The following is an 18,878-nucleotide window of genomic DNA, read 5'->3' as shown; positions in this document are numbered from 1 at the left end:
TCCTCAGGCAGTTTACTTCTTCATTGTATGTTGGAAAATGCCTCATTGTTTGCAGCATGTCAGTGGAGCACTAGGGTGGAGGTTCCCAGACTTCATTTCCTTTACCAATAAAATTAAAAAAAAAAAGTCAGGACTGACATCTGCATCTGGTTGGCAACCTCTTCCTGTTGCAGCGGGAGGCTGTGAGAAAAAGACAGCTGCCCTCTCCTATCACCACTCTTCCCTGGAAGAAAGAATATTTGCACCCCCTCCATCCCAAAGTGGAAGGACAGGGCTCCCCAAGGAGGACACTGGGCTGCATGAAAACTCCCTCGAATTTGCTCCTTGGCTTATTAATTGAATCTGCAGCAGTGAAGAGGCAGGTAGAAACCCTTCCCAGGGTATCTGCACGCTGTTTACATAGTGTTGATGTTCCAATGCCTCATTTTACAGATGTGAGAACAGAGGCCAGGCAGCCTGTTCATTGAACAACACTCCTTAAGTATCTATTCCATGCCCTCACCAGGCCCAGGTTAGGATTGGGACTTCAGAGAAATACCATCTGGAAGGGCTGGAGCTCAGAGTCAGTAGCAGACTCATCCACGCTTTCATGCTCTTATGTATCCGTGATACCCTCGCCAGTCCTCCCTCCGGCCCTTCCTTGCTCCCGCTCTTTCCCTTTCAGTAATTCACCAACAGCTTATCGAGGCATTACAATAAACCAGCCAACTAGGAATACAAACTATGAACAGGACCTCCAAGGTACCACTTTAAGGTCGGGGCAGACAGACAAATGGAAACTTAAGAATGCAAGTGAATGAGATGATGTGAAAGGGTGAAAGTGACACAAAGGTAATGAGACAGAAGAACAGGAGAGAGAGACAAGGGGCTGGTGGTGATGTGTGTCTCTCTGATGAGGTGATACTGGTGTGAAGACCTCAGCCCAAGGCCTGGTCAGTGTGGAACTGGAAACCCATCTGGGCTCTAGCCTGCAATGTGGGGGAGGCTGTCCTGGGGGGTCCTTCTGACCCCCAATAGGAACCTGACATGTGTCCACCCCTGGAACATGATCCAGGTACATAATATGGTAAACTGTAGGCTGGGAGCATCTCTCCCATCTCTCAGTGTCCTCATCCCAACCTGGGTCTGAAACCAAGAAAAGAAATCTATTCGCACTCCTAGGATAGGATTCATTTAACTGAGAATGAAGTGCTCAGAGCTTAATTCTACAACACCACTGCCAGTCAGTCGCTCTGCGGGCCTGCTGGGATAGAAGGTCACCCTCAGAGTTAGGGTGTGGGCTCTAGAGTCCTGTTCAACATCTCTGTCCGTGTGTGTGTGTGTGTGTGTGTGTGTATGTGTGTGTAAGGGGGAGGCTTGACTTTTGAGATTGATATGATCCATTCAATATAAGTTTATTGATCACCTACTGTATACTAGGGCTTATTATAGACCCCAAGGATGTTATAGTGATGATGATGATAAATGATACCCTATATAAACTCAGGTCATGGTGAGCACACTGAAGAAATCAAGGAAATGGTGAATCAAGTGGAGCTGGAGTGTCCACTAGCTCTGGACATCAGAAGGAGTAGTGTACCAGGTATTGGGACCAGAAAAAGTGCTGGGCTGGGAATTGGAATGTAAATAAGACTGAGTCCTGGAACAGAGAAAATTAGGGAGAGCAAAAGAAGGACTGAGGAGACAGGGAAGACCAGATCCTTCCTTCCCCCAGGTATGTCCAGAAAAGAAAGTCAGTGTCCATGGGAAAAACACTGGTAAGATGGGAAAAATACCAGCACCTAGACACCTGAGCCACTGTCATCCCTTCTGTATGACCTGGGGCCAGTCTATTGCCTACTCTGGGCTTCTCTGTAAACCAAAACTGCTGGACTAGACCGGGGTGGGAAAGAGTTTTCCTGTGAGTGCCAGTTCAGACCAGTGCTGTCAAAGCACTGGGCTGAAGGATCCTGAGCTCCCTCTGGGTTTATCAGTAGAGTGCTGAAATCTATTAGTGATGTCTGCCACGGGTGAGAATTAGAAGGTGGTTGCATGCATGCCACACGTTTGCCATTCCTGGACCACTTCTGACTGAGTTAGGCTGGAGATCACATTGAATGTGTCAGTGCTTGTATATGTCTTCAGCCTCTGGTATATTCCCCACTGGCCCATCAAAAGTGAGTCCTGTGTGCACCCCTGGCACAGAGAATATTAGTAGCTATCATATCAAGCTGCGTTAGAGTTTCCACCAGACCCTAGAGTTCATAATCCATGAAGTCCTCAGCAACCCTGGCGTGATGTCAAGCTTTTCTCCATACACATGCAAATTTCCTACTCTGGGCTTAGAGTCCTAGAGAACTTATCTCTGATTATGCAGTCAGCAAGGGCCAAAGCCAGGATTGGAACCCAGCTCACTGAAGCCACCACACTTTTTGCTGGGACAGCTGCTTCACAGAGTAGGTGAGACCCCAGCATGCATTTGGAGACTGTGCTCTGCGTCATCTGGAGAACGAGTTGATGAGAAAGCAATGCTGACTGCCCCTCCTGCTCCCCCTAAACCTGCCATGTCCAGGGAATTCTGCCTCCAAATCAAAGTGAGTGTAGACTTACTGGAAAGATCTGGCTTACAGGCTGCCTGATGTCTGGGTGCAGGATGTGGGCTGGCTCAGCAAGATCCTGGCTGCTCTCCTTTCCCACTATTGTTGGCTTCTCCCTCCTTCCCCCCACTTCACCTGAGTTGGGTCCCTGCCAAGGAAGCGTGGGAGGGTGATCAATCAACATGCCCAGGCCTAAGTGAGGGCAGATTTTAGGGCAGGGATCCTGTGGTTGGCTGGCTTTGATGGCAGAACTGTGTGGTTAGTGACCTGGGTACAGTCTTATGGGGCTACTGTAATGAAGAACCCCTCTTGGGGATGTGTGAAGTCAGAGGGCATACCTGGGTCTGCTTGGCAACCCCTCCAGGAGCCCCTGGTGAGCATAATGGCCACAGTGTGCTGCAGAGCCAGCGAGTGCGTGCGCTGGGAGAGCTGTCCTGGGTTTCAGCCCTGGCTTTGCTGTCTACCAGCATCGGGAGTCACTGGACCTCTCTCAGTAAGGTGGCAGCTGTGTTAGTTATCACCAAGATGATGCTACAGAGCAAAAGAAGCCAATGCTCAGTGGCTAAAAGCCATGTTTATTCTCATGTTCAAGGGCAGTGTCTGGGCTGGCCTGGATTCCAGACTTTGGGCTCCAGGATCCAGCTGCAGATTGGGCTTGAGTCTTTTCCACGTCTCTCATCCTTACACCAGCAGCTGCTGGGGCCTGTGGTCTCTCTGTGTGATTACTCTGGGGCTCAGGCTGAAGAGCGGTGGCCACTGAGACTTGTTCTTCCAGGACCATTGTGGTCAGAGTACGTGCGTGCCCTCTTCACCCATGCAGGGTCAGTCCTGCCTCTGCTCTGACATCCCATTGGTTGAAGCAAGTTACAGGTCAGGCCCAAGGTCAAGGGGTGGCAGGAAATGCCCACATGGGCATGGCCAGTATGTGAATGAGTAGACTTCGTTACAGGAGAGGGAAGACTGAGGAACTCGAGCCCAACCTACCTCCACAGTGGGGAAGGAGTCATAGAGTCACACGTTGGTTAAGGGAGGACCCAATAAGGATACAGTGGACCCGATAAGCTGCTCCAAGTATCTTCTGTGGTCCCAGCCTCCACCCACTGCACAGGTTGGTGCTGGCACATCTACGTCTGCACATGATGAAATTGCCTAATAATAGATTTCTCAGAATATCCCCTGTGATATCATTATATGGCGCACCTGCCAAGCCAGTTCATTATTCACCCAACACTGAGTGCCAGGTACAATGCACAGTGCCTCAGGTCTGTGCGTGGCCCACCTGGTCTCCTTCACAGATTGGAGGGGGGTGGTGAGGGCTCATCCAGGCCAGCTGACTCTGGATCCAAACCCTTAGCCATGGTGGTCCAGGCACTTTCCCTGGTGTGCTTACATCCAGCCTGACAATGGTCCAAGTGGTACTTCAGTCATCTCTGCTTTGCAGCCCAGAGGTCTGAGGCCACAGCATTGAGGCCCAGAGGTGAGATCACCCATCAGGAAACAGGAGAGTCTGTCCATAGACCTCTGGTTCTTTCCATGCTAATATCTGTTGCCTTTAGCCTTAAACATGCATCAGCCAGGAGGGCAGGGAGCACTAGCCTGCAAGTCAGGATATCCAAATTTTGCATCTGTCTAGAGGTAGGATGTGGGTAAGTCTCTGTTGTTTAACTTGGCTGCTGCAGATCTGACAGTGAATGACAGGAAAGCTCATTTCCCTCCAAGAACCCTGCCCGTGCCACCCTGCGGAGTGGGAGATGCTATTTCTATACATCCTCCAGGACACAATCCTCCTGGGCTCTGACCCTGACCTTCCTCTGCCTCTAGCTACGAGGCCAGGGAGTGCCTGGGGCTCAAGGGCCAGAGGATTTCCTGGCTCAGCCCCACCAGCTGGCGGGAGAGCATTCATCAGGACCCCAGCCCGGCTCCTTGCCTGAGTTGTTTCTAACTGGTCCAGGCAGGTAGGGCGGGTGGCCTTGTCCTTGTTGAGGGGCAGCTGGCTGAGTGTCCTCAGCATTTGTCTGGGACTCGGTCCTTCCTTCTCTTCTCTGACAAGCAAGAGGGGAGGCCAGTGCCTACTTCACTCCAGCAGAGGAGGAGCCTATCCCTTCCCCTCCCCTTCCCTTCCCACTGTGTTCTCCACCCCCCACCCATCCCTCAAGACTGGGAAACATGGCAGCCTGCGTCTGCCTCCTATCCCAGCAGAAGGGAAGAGGACGTGTGCGCTAATTCATTGACCTTTTGATGTGCCAGACACTATGTAACAGTAGATAATGTATTGACATGCTCTGTATGGTCTCCTGTGCCCTAGACAGGCCTGTAACATCACTAGAAGATCCCTACCTAAGGGACCTAGGACCTGCCACTGTGGCCCGACTTTTCCAAACCTCAGTTTCTCCATTTGCCAAGGATCCTAGGATATCTCTTACAACAATCCGGAGCACGATCTTCCAGAGTTGGGCCTGGCAGACCCCTTCTGAGCAAACACTGCTTACTCTTAGCCCATCTGAGCCAGGAGCCTCGTCTTCTTGGGCCCCAGTTCCTGGGTTGTGTGGGTCACTTAGACGTTCACTGGCACCTAAGCCACGGAGGCTTCTGGCTTCTAGATGTGACTCTGATCCCAGGACAGAGTCCACTTGCTCTGAACCCCTTTTGTTCAACGTGACCTTAGACAAGCGCTCCTCTTGAGTGGTCTGAGCCCCTTTTTCCAGAGGCAGGGGCTGGGTAAGGGAAGCCTGCTGTCACCTCCAGGCTCCTGTTCTGTGCTTCTGTGCAGGAATTTGCACCCCGACAAGCGTCTTAGTGCTAATTAGAGCTGGAAGGAGTTGGTAATTACAAAGAATGGGTTGGGGTGTCTTGGCTTCTGGCAGGTGGGAGTAGGGACTGCCGAGCCTGCTGTGTGCCAGTCCCAGGGGCCCAGGGAACCCAGCTCTATGAGGGTGGGGGGTGGATTAGGGCGGGAGTTTCTTTAAACCTGCTAATTGTCAGGGTGAAAATATTTTCACACATTTGCTCTCCAGGAGACTGTTATTACTGAGCATACTGGCAGCCTTGCCGAAGTCAAACAGTCACAGTCAACATGGAAATCCTAATTAATAGACGTTCATGCTGCTCTCGGGCATGGCAGCGGAAGTAATTATTGTGATTTAATTGACTTTTCTCCCCTCTGCTATGCACTCTGCATTTTCCATTTTCTTGAACTGGCAAGCTGTTTTTTTTTTTTTTTTTTTTTTTTTTTTTTAAGCATCTTTCTCTTCCCCCCTTCGTACAGACCATCTCTCACACCAGCGCTCTGTTTGTCAAATCCTATTACGGTAAATATTGTGACAGCACAAATCTCTATATTACAGAAAAGTCCAGAGTCTGAGCCAAAGGTTTACTTGTTGTGAGCGTATAGGTTGTACAAAGGTATGGCCAGACCCGGAGAAGGTGTCATGCAAGGAGAAGGGGAAATGATTTGCTCCGTTTCTGGTTTTGCAAGCTCCTTGGGACTGTGGCAGATAGCAGGCCGCTGCACATGCGCCAGCCTAGAGCAGTTGCTGTCAAAACACATTCAGGTTCAAGAAATCTGAGGACAAAACTTCTGGGACCAGGAAACTGAAGAATTGTCTTTGGTTGGGTTCTCAAGAGGGACTGGTTGCTCTGGCTGCTTTGGCTAGCATGGCCTATGACTTCATCTTGACCACCAACTGGCCATGCCTTCAGGGCCTCTCTGTGCAAGTTGGAACACCTTCCACCCCAGGCTGCACCTCAAAGAGTGGGTGGCCCTGTACACAGGTGTCCTCCCTAGCCAATAATCAGCTGTGGCAAGTGGGCAGAACCATGTCACCCACTGTCTACTCTGCAGGAATTTTGGGTAGAGCCTTTTGCAAATAGATACGAAAATGGGAGTTGCCAATATAGTACTCAAGAGCTAGACTTCTTGAGTTCAAATTCTGGCGTGGCCACTTTTCTGCTGTGCATCCTTGAGCAAATTACTCAAATTTTCTGTGTCTTATATTCTCATCTGTAATATGATAGCATCTATTTGATAAGGTTGTCATGAAAGAGAAATAAAATCAGATTAGCACTCACAAAAATGTTAATCTATTAGAAGGGTTTGGTGGACAGGTGAGGCAGTCCCAATGTTTAATAAGCAAGTGAGAATATTCTAGAGGATTGCAACGAGCTCAAGCAATCATCTAGCTTAGCCTCTCATTGTACACAGAGGAAACTCATGCACAGAGAAGAGATGTGACCTTTTTTAAGTTCAAATGATTTTGACTAATATGATATTGGATTACTTAGCATGGCACTAAAATTAAGACCAAGACATTTCCTTGGGCCTCATTGGGGATTATTGAAAGCACTTGACTTTTAATTAGAACATTATAGATAATAAAATAAGGTAGAAGAGAAGATGACCCTGGGTTGTTCTATTTCGTCTCTTTATCCCCATGTGGGAATTCTGAGCTAGGCTCATATGAATGTTTTAATCTTTTGCAGTACATCCTTTCATTGATCATCTTCAGATGCTTCCTTGGGTATTAAGCAAGATGTCGCTGATCGGCTCTGTTACTATAGACACTAGCTTCTCTGAACCTCAGTTTCCTCATCTGAGAAACAGGGATCTATCACCCCACCTGGACTGAATTCTCAAAGGCAAGAGTGGTTTCTTCTTTACCTCCCATCCCTCTTCTAGAATGTTGTCCAATACACAGTAGGTATTCAAAAAAATTTCTAGAAGTGAGCTGAATGATCCCTCGAGGTATCAGGTATGTAGACAGACTGGAGGACAGCTGTGCTGATGAAGGATGGGGCTGATTGAAACAGGAACAAAGCTTCTGAGCAGTTGAGATACTCCAAACTGAACTGAAATGGAGAAAGCACAACTTTTGCTGGGCCTGTGTTAAGGGTGGTGGGGCAGGGAGGCCAGGCCAGAGGGGTTGAGAAGTGATGGAAGATGTAGAAATGGCAGCTGGAGGTGCAGACAACTCCTTTGCCGAGTCCGGCTATGAAATGTATTTCTCACTCAGCAACAGTTCAGTGACAGTGGTAGGTGGCTTTCACATCTTACTTAGGGCCCCAGGTTCCTTCCATCTACAACATGTGGTTTCCAAGGTCACTGGAAGGAGGAAGAAAGGGTAGAGAGGCCTCACCAGCTTCCTCATCACAGGTCTGGGTGGACCCGCATTACTCTACTCATTGGTGAGAACGAATCACATGGCCACAGAGGTACAGAGGAGGCTGGGAAATGTAGTATCTGGCGGGGCCTTCCCAGCCTCAACTCTGCATTCAGGAAGAGGAGCATGGGCCCCCTTGGAGGACAGCCAACCTTCTCTGGCCAGGACTGACAACCCCTTTCAAGTGTCTGATGAGCATTGCCCAGCAGCCTAAGGGACATACTCTAATGCTGAGAAAATGTCAGACTGCAAGTGAAGACCAGGACTCTGCTCCTGAGGGCAGAAGACCCCATTAAACTGGATTGCACAGTATTAAGCCCCGCTGAATCAAGTTGAGGGGATTAAAGGACCAGGGTTGGCGCAAGCATGTGGAACTGACCTTGAGCGCTTGCTCCGTCACACACTAGCTGAATTCTGCTGGGCAGGTGTCCTTGCTTCCTGAGTTTTTACAAAATCCTCCTTGAGTCGGTATGAGGATTAGCAAGAGCCTCCAGGCATAAAGTTGGCAATTATGTGAGCCCCTGTTAGGCCTGCCCATGGCCTGTCTCCCTTCGGGACATGATCAGAAATGATTAGTCTTGACGGAGGTTTAATGCCAAGAGGAACAGAATTGATGTTGTCATGAGATTGTTTTGTCGCCTACATTTTACATCGCTCTTGCAACAATTCCAGGAGCTCACTTGTGCCCTGTGCTGGAGGAGGAGGAGAAAGCATTCTGTCAGGCTGAGCTGCATCTTTCTGTCCCACAGGAAGGCGGGGCTTCACAGGTTGCTGCCAACCTCTAAGCAGGGCACTGGGGGTCTCTCTGTGGCCAGTGGCTGCCAACCAGTTAAAACACAAGGCTGGGCACCAGCCCCCGTGCCTCGTCCCTGCAGTAGTGTTTTGGGGTGCAAGCCTTTGACCCATCATCTATTTCTTTATTTTTTTATTTTTTTTAAATAATAAATTTTATTTTTATATTCCCCATACAATTGCAGCCCCCCCATTCTGACCCCAATCCCTCCCCTCCCGCCCCCCCACCCCCAAAAAGTGTCTCTGGTTCATAGTTTTTTGTTGATTTTGATTTTCACTTTCTTATAGTTATTCATTTTCCTGGTCCCTTATTTAAGTTTTCTAGATTCCTGCTTTGAGTGAGACCATCCGGTATTTTTCTTTTTCTTTCTGGCTTATTTCGCTGAGCATGATCCCTTCCAGCGCCATCCATATTGCTGCAAATTGCATGTGTTTATCTTTTTTGAATGCTGAGTAATATTCCATGGTGTATATGTACCACATCTTCTTGATCCAGTCATCTACTTTTGGGCATTTGGGTTGTTTCCAAAGCTTAGCTATTGTAAACAGTGCTGCTATAAACATAGGGGTGCAGGTGTTCTTTGGAATTGATGTTTCTGTGTCCTTTGGGTAAATACCTAGGAGTGGAATTGCTGGATCCTATGGAAGCTCTATGTTTAGTAGGTCCAGAAATCTCCACACAGCTCTCCATAGTGGTTGGACCAGTTTGCACTCCCACCAACAGTGCAGGAGAGTTCCTTTTTCTCCACACCCTCACCAACATTTGTTGTTGCTAGTTTTTTTAATATGTGCCATTCTCACTGGTGTAAGATGGTATCTCATGGTAGTTTTGATTTGCATTTCCCTGATGACAAGTGATGTTGAACATTTTTTCATATGTCTGTTGGCCATTTGCATTTCCTCTTCAGAGAAGTTTCTTTTTAGCTCTTCTGCCCATTTTTTCACTGGATTATTTTCTATTTCTTTATTTTTTAAAGATTTATTTATTTATGCATACAAGAGCTGGGGTATAGGCCAGAGGTGTGGGGGGTAAGAGGATTCACCAGAGACAGAGTGGGGAGCAGAACAGGCAGATCCACTGAAATACACTGCTGAGGGGAGCAGCAGGCGAGACAGGAGAGGTCTACTGCGCCATGTGGGTCACCTCCCCGGCCAAGTATTGAACTGGTGCTGCAGTGGCTGCGGATAGCTTCAGAGTGCTGAGACTTAACCCCTTGTCCCTCTAGAGAGGCCCTAATCAAGCTTTTCTTTACCTGATTTCTGAGAACTCTTCAGGCTCTCGTGCCTTTGCAGCCCTTCCTCCGTGCATCCCCCCTCTGCTCGGGCAGGCGGGTGTCCCCTCCTGAGTGTCATCAAGCATTCTGGTCACTGCTCATGGTTATTTTGTGTGTGATTTGTTGCCTACCCCCTACTTTAGCTAATCTGTCCACCTCTTTGGGGTGGGGCGGGGGTGGGGGAGAATGGGGGGAGGGCCTGACCACCAGCCAGCTAGGGATGGGGGCAGGGTCAGGGGATATGGTGGCCTGAATATCTCTGAGGAAAACAAACTGTGAGGGGGAGGGTCCCTGGGAAAGATCTGGAAGGGTTGTTTCCCCAGGAAGGGGGATGGGCCATTCTGCTCTACCTTGTACCTCTGGGCCCTCAGGGTCACTCTGTGACTTCCAAACAAAGCTGGGCCCTTGGCTTGGGGGTGTGGGAAGCTAAGAGGACAATGGGAGGAAGAAGAAAGCAAGGAGATAAAGCCCACGGTCCAAGGGTCCATGCCTGGGATCGCAGAGACCGCCTCCTGCGCAGCGGTAGAGGAGGCTTCGGTGTAAACAGGGCCGGGCTTCCTGCGTTATGGGACCAAGGCTGCTTTGTTGTGCTGTATTGTTGAGATGTTATTCCATTTCGGGAGAAGCCTGAGCACAAACTGACTGTCTGATGCTTCCACAGAGACATGGTTATCATTTGTTCATTCATTCATTCCTGCCACAGACATTTGTCGGCACGTGCTAGATGACAAAGACTTAGCTTGGTGCTGGAAATATAAAAATCAACATCTGCTTCTTCTTGGTAAACTCTTCTCTGGTTATTGTTACCTAAACATCTAAAACTCCTGTGAGCGCCACCTAGTCATCCTTGCCTCTTCAGCCCCTAACCACTGAGCTCTACTGTCTCTGAAGTTTTGCCTTTTCCAGAATATCAAATAGTCAATTATCCTTATGTAGCTTTTTTAGACCGACTTTTTTGACAAAGCACTAGAACTGAGGAGTGTGGTTACATTTCCTTGTCTTTCATTTAAGTTTCCTGCATGTCTCTTCACCACTTGATAGGCCATTTATTTTTATTGCTGAAGAATATTCCATTGTAGGGCCTCCCTGGTGGCCCAGGGGTTAAGTCTCAGTGCTATCACCCGTGTGGCCCCAGTTCAATCCCTGGCCAGGGAGCTAACCCACATATGCTGCAGCAGACCTCTCCTGTCTCACCCGCTGCTCCCCTCAGCAGTGTATTTCAGCAGATCTGCCTATTCTGCTCCCCACTCTGTCTCTGGTGAATCCTCTCACCCCCAACCCATACCTCTGGCCTACATGCTAGTTCTTGCACGCATAAATAAATGCAAATAAATCTTTTTTTTTTTTTAAAAAAAAAAAAGAATATTCCATTGTATGGATGTACCACAATACCTTTAGCCTATTTCTTTGTCCTGTTGAAGTACCTTGCTTGCTTCCAGTTTTTTGATGATGATCACAGATAAGACTGCTGTAAACATCTGTGTGTGTATTTTTGTGAGAACACAAGATTTCAATTCATTTGGCATTTGCCCAAATGAATTGCTGGCTCATAGGTAAGTCTATATTTAGCTTTGTAAGAAACTACCCGAGTGTCTTCCAGAGTGATTGTACGAGTTAGCATTCCCACCAGAAGTGAGAAGAGCTCCTGTTGCTCCATGTCTTCACCAGCATTTGGTGTTGCCAGTTTTTTTGGATTTTAATTGGTTTTTAGCAGCATCTTCTTGTTTTATATGCCAGAAATTTTGAAAAAGGCAATTTGAATCAACCACAACTCTCCCAACATTCTGTGCTCCCACTGCTCTTAGAATAAAATCCCTACTCCTTTGACAGTCTGCCCTGCCCGCCTCATCAGGAGCCACTGCCCCTCACCACCCGGCACAGCTCATTGCGCTTCCCAGCACTGTGAGCCCTTCCTTGCCTCGGGCCACACAGAGGCTGTTCCCTCTGTTTCTTAGAGCAGGTGTCCTGCCCTCCTCACCTGGCAGATCCCTCTCACCCCCTCAATATTTAGCTCAGATAGACCTCCTCGGGGAGACCTCCACTTCTCTGCCATGCCACTCTACTTACCGCCTTCATGACACACATTTCAAACTGAAATTGCAGCTATATTTTCTGGATTGTTCATTTAATAATCGTTTGCAAGTGCCCTGGGTGCAGAGGTGACATCCGTTTTTTCATCATCACAGTGCTACACCTTGCAGGGTACTTGGTATAAAAGTGTTACTCTTTATTTTTTTAAAAGACTTATTTATTTATGCATACAAGAGCTGGGGTACAGGCAATAGGTGTCAGAGGGTGAGAGGATTCACCAGAGACAGAGTGGGAAGCAGAACAGGCAGATGTACTGAATTACACTGCTGAGGGGAGCAGCATGTGAGACATCTCCTGTGCCATCTGGGTCACCTGCCTGGCGAACTAGTGCTGCAGAGGCTGCAGATTGCTTCATAGTACTGAGACTTAACCCCTTGTGCCACCAGGGAGGCCCATTACTCAATATTTATTTGCTGATTGTAGAATGGGTGGTTGGGCCAATTTTGCTGAACAAGAAAGGGAAGTAGACAGGGAATATCTGTTGAGCACCGATTAGGTACTAACCACAGTCTGATTTTAGGAAGGAAGATAATCTGTTGCTTTTTATGTGAGGAAACTGAGGCAAAAGGGACTTAGACCAGGGATCACTGACACTCCTACAGGGACCTGAAAACTACCATATATAAGTGAGCAAGTTGAGTGAAAAACGAACAAAGCAGCAGCCTAGGTTCATGATAATGGACATTTAAAACTCAACTTTATTGTCTGGGAGATACCAGGGAGTGGTGGAGACTTTGGTAAACTTCAACACATACTCTACTAAGAGAAGTTTCTTTTCAGCTCCAGTATTTTCAGATCTTCTCAAGTTTTGGAAACTCATAACTTTAAAGATAATTTCTCAATTATTAAATATTGCCAACTAAATCACAATTTTTAAGAAATGCTGCTATGCCGTTCTTATGTTAAGCCAACCAAGTTGTGGCACACCAGACACTGGTTTTCAACTCTGGCTTAGAGTACAGGAAGCAGAAAAACAGAAGAGGTCTCCCGGGAACCCTGGTCTGTCCCGCCCCATCAGAGTGTTGAAAGGCTGTCTCCTACCTCCAGAACCGATGAAAAGTTAATGTGTGTTCAGAGCTCTGGACTCAGACAAGAGATGTCAGGACTTCACGGTACACTAGAGCTGATGAGTGTGGTCACATTTATTTCCTTGTCCCTCACTAAGGCCCTTCTGCTCCTTCTGTCCCTTCCTGGCCCTGCTTCTTTTCCAGTTCTCTACCCAAGATCCTCAAATTCCACATCTAGAGTCTAAACCCCCCCAACCCCAAATGACTCACCCCAACTCTGAACTGCTTCTCTGCATGTTGACATCTTCCCCACGCACCATGAACCCCCAGAGTGACCCATTTCTCTGAGGCATCCTCATTCCCCCAGGGCCCTCCAGAAGGCGCCTCCCACTCCCCTTCTCTGGCCCCACCACCCAGGCTGCTGTGGCTGGGCTTCCCAGACCCGGCCACGGGTCCCACCACTCCTGCTCTCCCCTGGCCCTGCAGCCTCGCTCCTTGCTGACAGTCCCCTGCCAGCTTCAGAGACAGCACCTAGAGAGCCCTAGGTGACTTCCCACTGCCAGTCTCCACTGCCATTTCAAGGCCTGCTGCAAAGATGGACATTTGGGGTGTCCCTGTGACTTTATCTCCCATCTGCCAAATGCCTCAGTTCCCAGCTCTACTCTACACCCCCTTTGTGTGCCTTTGCCTCACAGTGCCCTCCCCAGGAGTGCCCTTGCTCCCTTCTCTGCCTGCCTAAAATGCCCCTGCCTGGAAGATCTCTCCCCCAGCAGACTCACCCCTCCCAATGTTGAGCTCACTTCCTGCCTGGCCATGGGGACTCGGGACAGGGCAGGGTCCTGGGTAGACACGCAAACGTAGGCTCACATCCTAGCCCTCCTTCCTGTTGGCCTTCCAAGTACCTTCGACAAGTAGCTTGACCTCTCTGTACCCCGTTCTTTCATCTGTACAGTGGAGTAAGAGGACTACCTTGCTGGGTTCACTTAATGACTAGAGACCAACCAGACCCCAGCTCCATGGTGGCGTGCAACCAATGGTGTTGTTGGATCATTATTTCTCATTTGACTCCAGTTACTTCATGTCCGCCTCCTCCAGGAAGCCCTCTGGGACCTCCCCAGCCTTATCTTCTTCCTGTTATCATCACTACATTTCACTAATGACCACTTTGAACCTCTTAAGATATTTATTTGAAGGATTTTATCTCCTATGCCAGACAAGGATTTCAGAATGCATGACAAATCTGATCTTGAGGGACTTACTTGTGCTGACTAAATTCACTGAGGATCCTTGTAAACCCAGAAAGAGGACCAGCAGTTCAACCTGCAGAGCAGAGACAGTGTTGGCACCTCTGGCACATGTGCAGACACCAGGTGTGATCCACACTTCAACTTGGCCTTGATTTTTCCTTCTTAAAAGTCACTCTCTGGGTCTCTGGGATCTGGGAGTGTGCAGAGGAGTAAAGTCATCTTCCCCCGTTCCTGGTCCCCAGCAATTAGGTGCTCATTCCTGTCTAGATGAGGAGGCTGCTTTGCCCAGAACCTGCCCAGAGAGAGCCTGCTGGGCAGGTAAATAATAGACAGAAGAGGAATTCATGATGGCGGCGGGGTGATGGTTAATTACTGCTGCCTCCCTCTGCCCGGCCACATGCGTGTAGGTATTGGTCTTTGTTTCCAAGGCTTAAACCCAGGCAGCAGCCAGGAGATGGCAGGGAGGCCAGGAGCAAAGAGAGGGCTTTTTATGATTCTTTCTTTTCCCTTTCAAAAGGACCCTCGGGGAGATGGGGGGAGCCGGGGGACTTGGGCATGGAAGAGCAAGTCATTATCTTCTTCCCAGCCTGCACCTCGGGCACTCTGGCACTGGGTGCTGCCAGCTCCTAAGGCCCCAAAGCCTTCTGCCTCTGCTGAGAGAGCAAATCCCACCTGATCTGAGGTTTTATGTTGGCTTGAGGGGGAGAGCCACGCGGGGTCCTCCCTGCAGCGGGAGGCAGCCTCAGGAAAACCACAGCTTGGGTTCCAGATCACACTGTGTGCACCTGAGTTGGCAGATGATGAATCTTTTTTTTTTCTTAAACTTTGATGAAATCAAGGCCCCACAAGGCGCTTTTCCCAGCCTTCCTGCACTAAATACATCTCCTCTCTCTTCATTTTCTTTTGTCTCCCAGTAGTAGGGGAAGTCAGAGAGAGAGGAGATGCCAGGCAGGCAGACTTGGAGTTAAGCTAATGGGGATTCAAATCCTGCTCAGCCACTTACTCTACTCCCGAACTTGTCTCTGACCTCAGTTTCCTCACCTGAAGAAATGGGAGTAATCCCAGCACTCATCTCAAAGGGTGCTGTGAAGTGGGATAACTTATATGAATCATAGATTGGATGCCCCAGAAATAAGCCCTGGGGCAAGCATTTGTGGATACGGGATTTATTAAGGATGAGTTCCCAGAAGAAACCAGTGAGAGGGTTGGGGGAGCAGAGCAGGGAAGAAGAGGAAACAGACAGGGAGCAACGCCAGGCACCAGCCTACAGAGGCTGCGCTGGCCTGACCCGCAGGGGAACCCTGGGGTGGTGATTTGCACCTCCGCATTTGTTTCAACTTGAGACAAGCGCACTGAGCTTTCATCCTCCCACACCTCAGACATTGGCTAAGGGCCACTGAGCGCTGGGGAGGGCTGCAGTCTCCCAGGCACTTCTGGCTCCCTTTGCATAAGGGCGGAGGGTTCAGTAGCCCAAGGGCGATCCACCCATGAGAGTGGCAGGTGCAACCCTTCCTAGGAAGAAGCACACAAAAGGGGAATCCGGGAGGGAGCCCCAACAGTGCTGCTGCAGTATTAGAAGCTCCCAGCTAGCACACAGTGAGTGTGGCATGTGGCGCCGGGGGTCAGCGTTAGCGGACAGTTCACGAAGGATCAGAGGAGGTTAGGGCGTTGATCTGCAGATACACAGCACATCCATGCCAGGGTGAAGTTGGTAAGTCCTTTGCAAGGCTTCTAGTGCTTTGGAGTTCTAGGCAAGGATCCTTCATTCTGACTTCCTTCTCATGCCTTTCCCAGGGGTCTGGGCAGCTCCTGGGGAGCTGATTCTGCTGGGAAAGCGTCTGCAGCCAGCTCTGCTCAAGCTCTTCCCAGCCCATTGCTTCTCAGGCTGCGTTGTGGTCACTGGGTGGATGTGGCACCGCCGCTGACAAGTGTCTGGATGTCCGGTAGACCCTCCAAAGACATCCCCGTCCTAACCCCTGGAGTCTGTGATTGTATTTCTTACATGACGTAAAGTATGATTAAGTTCAGGACGTGTGGTAGGAGATTCTCCTGGGTGACTTGGGTGGCACTGCTCTGATCACCTGTGTCCTTAAAAAGCAACAAAGGGGGTTTGGCTGCAGGTGAGGTAGTGGTGTGGCCTGAGGAAGAGCAGGTTGGCATTGCTGAGTTGAAGGAAGGGGGGGCTGTGGCCGTGGCCCAGGAACCCAAAGGGCCTGAAAGGAGTCTCCCCAGAAGGTGCACAGCCCCGCCGACACCTTGATTTAGCCCAGGGAAACCCCCTTCAAAGGGCTCTGACTGCAGAGCTGTCAGTGTCGTTCTGAGCCCCTGGACCTATGGTGAATGGTGCCCAGTGGGTGACCCGAACTCTTGGCCGGGAAGGTAGCAGGCAGGGGCCCTGATGACCGCAGCCAGCTGACCTTAGGCAGGTGGGGCCACATCCAATCTGTGGAAAGGCCTTAAGAGCAAAACCGAGGTTTCCAACTAAGTAAAACCAAGAGAAACTTTCAGGCTATGAAACCAAATTAGGGGTAGCCAGGAGGGACGAGGAAAGGGAGGTGGGTAAATTGGGTCAAAGAGGTCAAATGTACGGTGAAGGATAGACCTGGAATTTTAGGGGCAGCTTAATGTAGTCTCCACAGAGGCTGTTTATAACACTGCGCACCTGAAACTCGTAGACTGCTCTACGGAATGTTGCTGCAATGCAAATCATATAGCTAATGTGTATTGTATTTATCAATATATACACACACGATATATGTGTGTGAGTGTAAATATATATGTGTGTGTGTACATATATATATATATATACGTGTGTATTTATACACATAATAGATTTTTCCCTGAAAAAAAAAGTGATGTTTTTCTGAAAAGGAGGAATTCCGCCTCGAGGCTGCAACCCCTTCTCCTGCCTGTTTCCAGTCTATTCCATAGAGGAGGCATGAGTTAATCCCTCAAAAGAAATCTCTGGATATATACACACACATATATCTATCACGTAAATGTGATGTTTTACATATAAAATACGGTGAATGATGAAAATAGATATAAAAATATTACATCATAATTATACACATTATTATAATTGCATGTTACATAATTATATTTTATATGATAGATAATATTAATACTTTATAAAATACCATCTACCTCTACACACACAGCCTACTGGTTTGCTCTCTGGAGAACCCTCACCCACACAGGTGGTTTCCAACGTTTTGGGGTGCGTGAGCTGCACCCCTGCGAGCGTGGCAGTGGACACATAAACCCGTTTCTGCTCGTTTTCCTGGGGTAGAGCTGCCCTGAGGGCACAGCATGTGTCTGGGACCTGTCTCTTGCCCCGTCCTGTCCTCTCTCCACCAGGTCTGCCTCCCTTGGCCCTGAAAGGAGGAACAGCTTCCACGTGTTCTCTGGGCTGAGGCCAAGGAGAAGAGCCCAGGCCCACCTAGCACTCTGCTTTCCCTTTTCTTGGGGTCCCTGGTCTATGTCTCTCCCTTCCATGGGGTCCCCATGTGTCTTTGTGTCTCCCTGTGTCCTCCCATCTTCTCTCAAATCCAAACCCCTCACTGTGGGGAGTCTGCCTCCACTCCTCTGCCCACCACCCCCGTGCCTGGAGGTGCTCTGCTCTAGGGGTCGTCCTGCCAACCCCTCCCTCAGCCCCAAACAAAACCTGCTTTCTCTCTGCCCACTGATTTGTCTAATTGCTTTCTGGAGCCAAGACCTGAGCGTGCAGTGGCGGGGTGGGATGGCAGAATAATGGGGGGCCAGATGCTCAGGGCAGGACAGGGCAGTGAGTCCATGTAGGAAGGCCAAGGTGAGTGTGACTTGTAGAGTCACCGGCTCTCCAGTGGGGGGGTTACCTTGGGCCGAGCTGGGTCCTGTCCTCTCGTGACTCATTCTATGTGTGTGTTCCTAGATGCCATACTCAGGGTGGATGGCTGTCCTCGCCCTCAGCAGACAAGACCCCATGACCAGGTTCTCCCCAGAGTGTGGGCTACCTGGGCTTCACCCTATGGAAGCTGCCTGGGCCACGTCCTCCCATGAAGAAAACTCCACGGTCAGGGTCAGGGAGCCTTGAACAAGCTTATTTGAGGCTCAGTTTATCCAACATGGGGCCCATAATGATGCAGAACTCAGCATGGAGAGCTTCAGGTGGCCGCCCGGAGAGGGAACACAGGAAGGGCTCCGTGAACACTCACCACTGTGGTCACCTGGGGGTGGGACAGGGAGAGGCAGCCTTGCATGTCTTTATCTGTTTCACCTGGGGAGGTGTCTCTCCTTTTTAGGGGGAGTTGATGTAATAACAGCTAAATGTCATCCATCAGACATCAAAAGATGAAGCAACATTTGCACCATGCTTTGGAAGGAGTGAAGCCCCTTTCACAGGTGATTTTGCTTAATGCTCTTTACAGCCCTGGGGCAAGGGAATTATTCTCATTTTGTGAAGGAGAAAACCGAAGTTCAAAGGAATTGAGTAAATTGTGTGCCTGCGGGTACCTCTCTCTGAGCCAGGTTAGAGCAGGATTCTAATCCTGGGCATGTTGGCTCCAGGGAAGACCTTTCGCTATGCAGTTGCTGAGCCCTGGAAGGGCAGGGGCAGACGCTTGTGGGCAAGCAAACCTCAGACTACCTCAGGATCCACATGAGTGCTGCTGCACGCAGCGCCACGGCGCGCCAAGCACACCACGTTAATTATCCTGCTTGATTGGGACACAGCTTGCAACTCAGGCAGGAGCTC

General features: G+C 49.5%; 1 protein-coding gene across 4 annotated transcripts in view; it reads left to right on the top strand.

The window, feature by feature from the left end:
* Window positions 1–18,878, top strand: part of TSPAN18 (tetraspanin 18) — a 158,587-nt gene that overhangs the window by 77,452 nt on the left and 62,257 nt on the right. Inside the window, exon 1 of one of the 4 annotated variants that reach the window (XM_037522411.2) lies at window positions 15,635–15,854. The exons of the other annotated variants lie outside the window; for them this stretch is intronic. The gene's annotated coding sequence lies outside the window, so the exon portion shown is untranslated. Of the gene's footprint in view, window positions 1–15,634; window positions 15,855–18,878 lie in introns of those variants that run through there. 4 annotated transcript variants of the gene reach the window in all.

Source organism: Talpa occidentalis, unplaced genomic scaffold (assembly GCF_014898055.3).
Source record: "Talpa occidentalis isolate TD23 unplaced genomic scaffold, MPIMG_talOcc4v2.1 talOcc4.3, whole genome shotgun sequence".
In the NCBI taxonomy this organism is placed as follows: Eukaryota; Metazoa; Chordata; class Mammalia; order Eulipotyphla; family Talpidae; genus Talpa; species Talpa occidentalis.
This window is presented reverse-complemented; position numbering and strand designations above follow the sequence as displayed.